Here is a 6,000-nt window from a genome sequence, read left to right as displayed (position 1 = left end):
ATATAAATTAAATTTAAAGGATTACTTCTGCTCCAGAAGTAATTTATCTCTGCAATTTATCTCTGTGCTTTTAGATATCTTTTATATAAAATAAACATTTTACCATTATTGCCTTTTTAAAGCCAACAAACAGGCTTGTCAATGTCCATATCTTTGCCAAGCTTATGTGAAAACATCTCTAAACATTTAAAATAAATTGGTCATTTAAGACTTGCTTCAAGGCTTATAAAAGCATCTCAAACTTTAAACATTATAACGGTATATTTGACATAATTGTTCATCTCTATCTCTCTGTATAAAGGAGAAAATATTAATTCCTTAGTAAATCCTCACAACAAATAGTAACTTTGTTTGTGAATGTTATTATGGCTCATGGTATTAATACAGGAAATAAAAGGTTGAAAAGTTGGTTAAAGAATATAAACTAGAACTCTAAAGAAAGATTTAAGGATGAAGATGAAGATGGCTGGGTATTTCCAGAATAGAAGGGATAATGAGAACATTTGAGTAAAGGTCTCAGAAGGATTACAGAGATAAATCTCTTTTTCCTGACTTAGGCCCACTCTTACTACATTATCTGGATAGCCTCTATGTACCTAAATCTACTAAGTAATCTTAAGCTTCTTAAGGTCAAACCTTAAATTAATTCCTATGAAGACTAACTTAAAGAACAAAACATAAGTCTAGTCAAGGTTTATTTAAAGATGTATGGTTTCTACTTAAGATTTATCTACATATTACACAGTAATTAAAAGTACCAGACTGGTGCAACTGACCTTCTTGGATATTTAATAACCATATTTAAACCCCACCCTAATCTGATCAAAGGGAACTTAAAGGGACAATTTTTGTTCCTTGCCCTCCCAGGGGAGGCAAGGGTTCCAGGGAACTAAGGGTCAGCTCTCAAAATGTCTTGTCACTATGGTGAGTCACCTGTCCTCTTGTTCAGGGAGGTCATGGAGACCCCACTAGAGGGACTCAAGCCAGTGTCCAGTCTATAAGAAGGAGGGTCAGCACAGGAAAAAGTTTTGTGATTCCAAGTGAAGCCCCAGTCAAGCAGGACCTTCTGACTTGGCCTCACATAGATGGAACTGGTTAAAGGAAAGCCAAATGAGCCTGGGGTGCCCTCCAAAGCCTAATTGACATCTGAGGACCAGAGCCTCAACTGACGTTCACAGTAAAACAAAATTTCAACTAATCTGGGTCAGCTGTATGGTCTTAAACACACAAAAAGAAAGTACAGTCAAAACTTAGAATTATCAACATGTTTCTTTTTTTTTTTTTTTTGAGTGCTAGGATTAAAGGCGTGCGCCACCACGCCTGACCCAACATGTTTCTTTTAAAGTCCGAGGAACTGTACTTCCCAAACATTAGGCCTAGATATTATTTAAACAATTATTTCTCACTAATGATCTTGTTCGTAATAAGAAAATAGTACTCAGGTGTAAGACTTCAAATCTTGGCCTAGTTCAACACTGCAGCACGTACCTGTAGCCAAAAAGGAGAAACTCACTATTGTCCTTATCAAAATTAAATGATGGCTAAATTTCTTCTCTCCCTGTCTAGAAGCCATTTAAGAGGGAACTCATACTGTGATTCTAGCCACTCCAAGAGCTATCAAAATGCCTGAAAAGTAGATCATGAGTCCAGCCAAATAAAGGATGAGGAGAAACCCAATAAATGGATGCTTTTGGAAGCCCTCATCAAGAAATTCTAACAGACTTTGAATTGGGTATTTAAGATTCACCCTGTTCTGACTTCTCCTGGCTCCCTGCCTAAAACTCGTGCCTAACTACTCTTGCCTTTACTTCTTCACATCTCCCAGGCACCAGTCAAGGATTTTCTTTTCTCTCTATAGCTATACTTTTGGGTTGTTTTTTAAAAATAGATCAATGAAGGGGTAACGCAGTTGCCACACCCTGCATCTCTACTCAGCATGGAAGAAGCCAGGAAGACTAACATCCAAATTCCCCATTGGCAATTGGGGTTGCCTCTTCAGAGGGAGGAATAATGAGACCAGGAAGCAGAAATTGGCTAGGCAGCTTAGGGTGAAGACCCCAAAAGAACAATGACCAGTTTCCTTTGGGCTGAGAGTTAGAAAGTCCCTTGGATCTGGGAATAAGCCTGGTCCTGCATGAGGCTAGGGATGTCAGAAATACCTAATCCAAAAATGTCCCTAATTCTGCTATAGGTAGAGGCTGGGGAGGCCAATAAGGGGTTCTTTTTTTCCTAAAGTAATATCTTGTCCTAGAAGACACTAAGAGGACATGACCAGAGACATGCAGACCTCCCCCCCAGCCATATCAGCTTCCTCATATCCAAGACACTATATTATCACTGCCTCTCCTCATACACAACAGTTGTCTCCGACCTGTGGGAAGGTGGCTGTCACCCACTATGTCCTGTTGTAGGTCTGGCATCGGTCTGTTTTCCCTGACTCCATTTTCCTTCCCACTCTCTAGATTCTAACAGTCTACATAATGAGTTCCAGGCCAGCCACAGCTACAGAATGAGATCCTGTCTAAAAATAAAAATAATTTTAAAAAGAACTGGAAGCCAAATAGAAATATACACTTTACCTGTTAAACTAGTAAAAGCTCATGCCTGACTGAAACACAGCGTGCATTTCTTTCCATTTTTAAACTTTTTGGTGGAGCAGTCTGTGAAACAAAGAAACAAGTAAGATACTAGGCAAACGATAGTGTATAATCAAACTTGAAGACTGAGTTTGCTGTTACAAAGCACTGAAGATCTAAAAAGGCAATAGATTTGTGTAAGAAGTGAACTGGGAAATGAATATGTGATTTTGAATTCACACATTTGCCAGAGACCAATTTGGTGGAGGTTGTGAACTGGTATGGTAGATAAGATCTCAATGATTACTGGTTAATCATTCCCTATGTACCAAGCACTATGTATCATGCTATTGGTGGTGGTGGTGGTTTTCAATAGCGTCTAACTTTACAACATAGAATCTAATTTCACTAACTTAGGACATTAGCTATCATAAATGGGAGAGCTGAAACTCAAACCTGGTTTCTTGCATTCTCCAAAGCACTCTCTTTCTGCAGTGACACCCTGATAGGTAGGTGGGGTGCCTAGAACAATTTTTAGTCTTTGGAAAGAATAGTATATCTGTTATTGCGTTCAATTGCACATAACATAACTGACCGTGAGTGTCCCAAACAAGAAGGAGTTTCTTTTTCTCATGTCATGAGATGTCTAAAGATAGGCAAGTCAGAGAGGGCGCAGCCTCTCTTTCTCTCTTATTTTTCCCTGTAGTCTAAGATTACTGCCCAGCTCACTGCAGAAAGGAAACCAGAAAAAAGGAGATCTTCCTCCAGAAAGCAAAACCCTTTCCAGAACTTTCTCTTGTATCTCACTGGCCCAAATCATGCCCAGTCTGCCCACCCCAGGAATAGCAAGTTAAGATGGAGATGCTCTATCTCATGCAGAAATCTGACAGATTAGAGATGTGACAGAACAGATGCCTAGGCACCTGTATCAGTTAGTTTCTTCATTTGTGCGACAAAATACCTGACAAAAGCCACTTTAGGAAGGAAGGGTTTGTTTTGGCTCACAGCTGGAGGGTGCAATGCAGGGTGGCAGGAATGTGAGGCGGCTGGGCACACTGCCTCCAGTCAGGAAGCAGAGAGAGATGAATACTGACTGCCCATCCACTTTCCTCTGTATCCAGTCCAGGACCCCAGCCCACCGGATGCTCCATCCACACTCAGGGCTCGTCTTCCAACTTCAGTGAAAGAGATGTGTTTCCAGGGACTCTAAATCCACTCAAGTTGACCAGGAAGATTAACCACCACATTGCTACTCTGGGTGAATCTTGTTGGAAAGGAGGCAGAAAAGGCCGTGGGCTCAGCTTCAGCTCTATTGTTATAGAAGAATGGAAAAGATGTTGGGAAACAAAGGAGGGTCTACCACAATCCCTCCACCAGCCCCCAAAACAGGTTCCCCTGGGAGGATTCTGGTGTGCAGTCATCCTAACATTTCTAAATGGGAGAAGTCTCTCTGTAGCTGGTGGTAGTAAATTAGGGAATGGAGAGACTGCTGTGGGTAGGGGTGCTAGGAGCCTTGCAAGACAAGTTCAGCCTCCTGAATGGTTGTGGAGAAAGGCTTTGAAATTGTAGGCTGGCTCCTCAGAACCCCTTCCTTCAGCCCTGCTGCTAGTAAGCTACCTCTCCTTCCTGGACTTGGTTGTCCCCCTCTGTAAAGGCCAGGGATAAGCCTAGCTTGTAGGGTTGGTGTGCACATTTTGGAGAGCGGTTTGGCACCTCCTGTTTTATGTACACTCCACAGATGGTGGCTGTGTTTGTTTGGCCTGCCATCTGACCTCACAAACCTTTCTCTGCAGTAGGGATCCCGTAGGTATTTTCAGTGTCCTATCCCTTGCTCTGCCCCACCCTGGGACTGTGGGGGGAGGCTCTGGGCTTAAGTACCTCACAGCCTCAAGTGACTTCATTGTTCTGTCCCCTTCTCCTGGATGCCCCCCCTCTGACCTGGGAAGTGGGCACTCAGAAACTCCCTCTGCAGCACACAGTTGCAATTCTCTTTGCAGCACACACTTAAGGTTTGTGGGGCCTTTACTGGCCCCTCCTGCAATTTTGAATTTCTGGCAGGGCCGGTTCAGCATCCCTGGGAGGTGGAGAGGCTTAGGCCACAACCTTGTTCGTCAAGGCTCTGCTTGGAGAGGAGTAGGAGGAAATTGTGCCAAATCATAGGTACTCAACAAATATGTACCGAATTAACACTGGACACCGAAAAGCAACTGCAATATGTGTGCTATTTGCAGACTTTGATTAAAAAGTCAGAATTCATAGTACACTACAGGTGGTTGCTTAGAGGGCACGCAGGTATCAAGTTATGCCGCCGTGTGAACATTGTCATCTGCAGACAACTGCCAAAGGGTAAACTTGAGAAACTGGTTACAGAATAAACGGTGGTGACACAACAACGTCCTTTCGGCTCTGTCTGATGAGGACCTGGGGAAGTTCTTGGTCTGGGATTAGGTGTTCAAGGCCGGGCACCAGGAAAGGGGTCTCCCGCACCTGCACCCCAGGCAGCTGTCTGCCAACTTCAGCCAGTCTTTTTCCAACCGGCCAGCGCTGGCAGCCTCGGTCGCCTCTCGCCGCCCCAGCAGCAGGGGGCGCCCCACTGCCAGTTCAGGCCTACGCGAGGAGTGCGCACTCACGGTCTATAGGATGCCAAAGCTTGCTTTTCCTGTCTGAGCCGGCTGAGGGACAGCAAGGTGGCATCTGCTAGTCCCAGAACGCTGGGGCCGGGCGGCCCCTCTGGGTAGTCACTCAGGGCGGGACTGAGCAGAGGTGGGCGGGGCGAGTGGAGAGGAGCGCCGCGTGGCCCCGCCCCCAGAGGGAGAGGAGGTGGGCGGGGCAAGGCGGAAGGGGCGGGGCAGGCGGAGGTGAGCGAGGTGTGGCCTCGCCCCTCTGAGCAATCGCCTGGGACGGGGCGGAGAGGAGGTGGGTGTGGCGAGGCGGGGAGGCTGAGGTGGGCTGGGCGTGGCAGGTGCGGGGCTGACTGGTGGAGCCTTGCGCTGCGCTCCGCACTGGGAGCGCGAGCGGCGGCTAGTCGGTATAGCGGGCGGTACCGGTGGCGAGCCCCGCGCTGGGCTGCCGTCTTCCGGGCCTAGGCGCGTCGTGAGAGGAGGGCTTCCCTTCCAGGAGCTGGGCGGCCGGGGCGTGGCCGCGAACGCGCGAGCCTTGGGCCTCAGGTGAGGTCAGGAGCGGGTCCCCACCTGGTGTCTGCGCACCGTGGTCACGGGGCTAGCCTGGGCTTGGCGGAGCTGTGGGTTCCGGAGCGCACCGGCTGGTCCCGCCCTGGGCAGCTCGGAGGCTGAACCACCTTTTCTCGTCCTGCACAGATGGTAGCGAAGGTGGCGCGTTTCCGCGGAGAGGCCACTGCACCGCCCTGGCCACGCGGGGAAGGAAACGGGCCCGCCTTGTCCCCCGCGCGTGCCAATGATCTGGT

General features: G+C 47.1%; 1 protein-coding gene across 1 annotated transcript in view; it reads left to right on the top strand.

The window, feature by feature from the left end:
• Positions 1 to 5,597: 5,597 nt before the first annotated feature.
• Gpr160 (G protein-coupled receptor 160) overlaps positions 5,598 to 6,000 on the top strand; it is a 34,196-nt gene continuing 33,793 nt past the window's right edge. Inside the window, exons 1-2 of the mRNA XM_029562064.1 lie at positions 5,598 to 5,743; positions 5,894 to 5,998. The gene's annotated coding sequence lies outside the window, so the exon portion shown is untranslated. The remainder of the gene's footprint in view (positions 5,744 to 5,893; positions 5,999 to 6,000) is intronic.

The sequence above is a fragment of the Nannospalax galili genome, unplaced genomic scaffold, assembly GCF_000622305.1.
Source record: "Nannospalax galili isolate Female #2095 unplaced genomic scaffold, S.galili_v1.0 scaffold33, whole genome shotgun sequence".
Lineage (NCBI taxonomy): Eukaryota > Metazoa > Chordata > Mammalia > Rodentia > Spalacidae > Nannospalax > Nannospalax galili.
The sequence above is the reverse complement of the archived record's forward strand: the minus strand, read 5'-3'. Positions and strand labels throughout refer to the sequence as shown.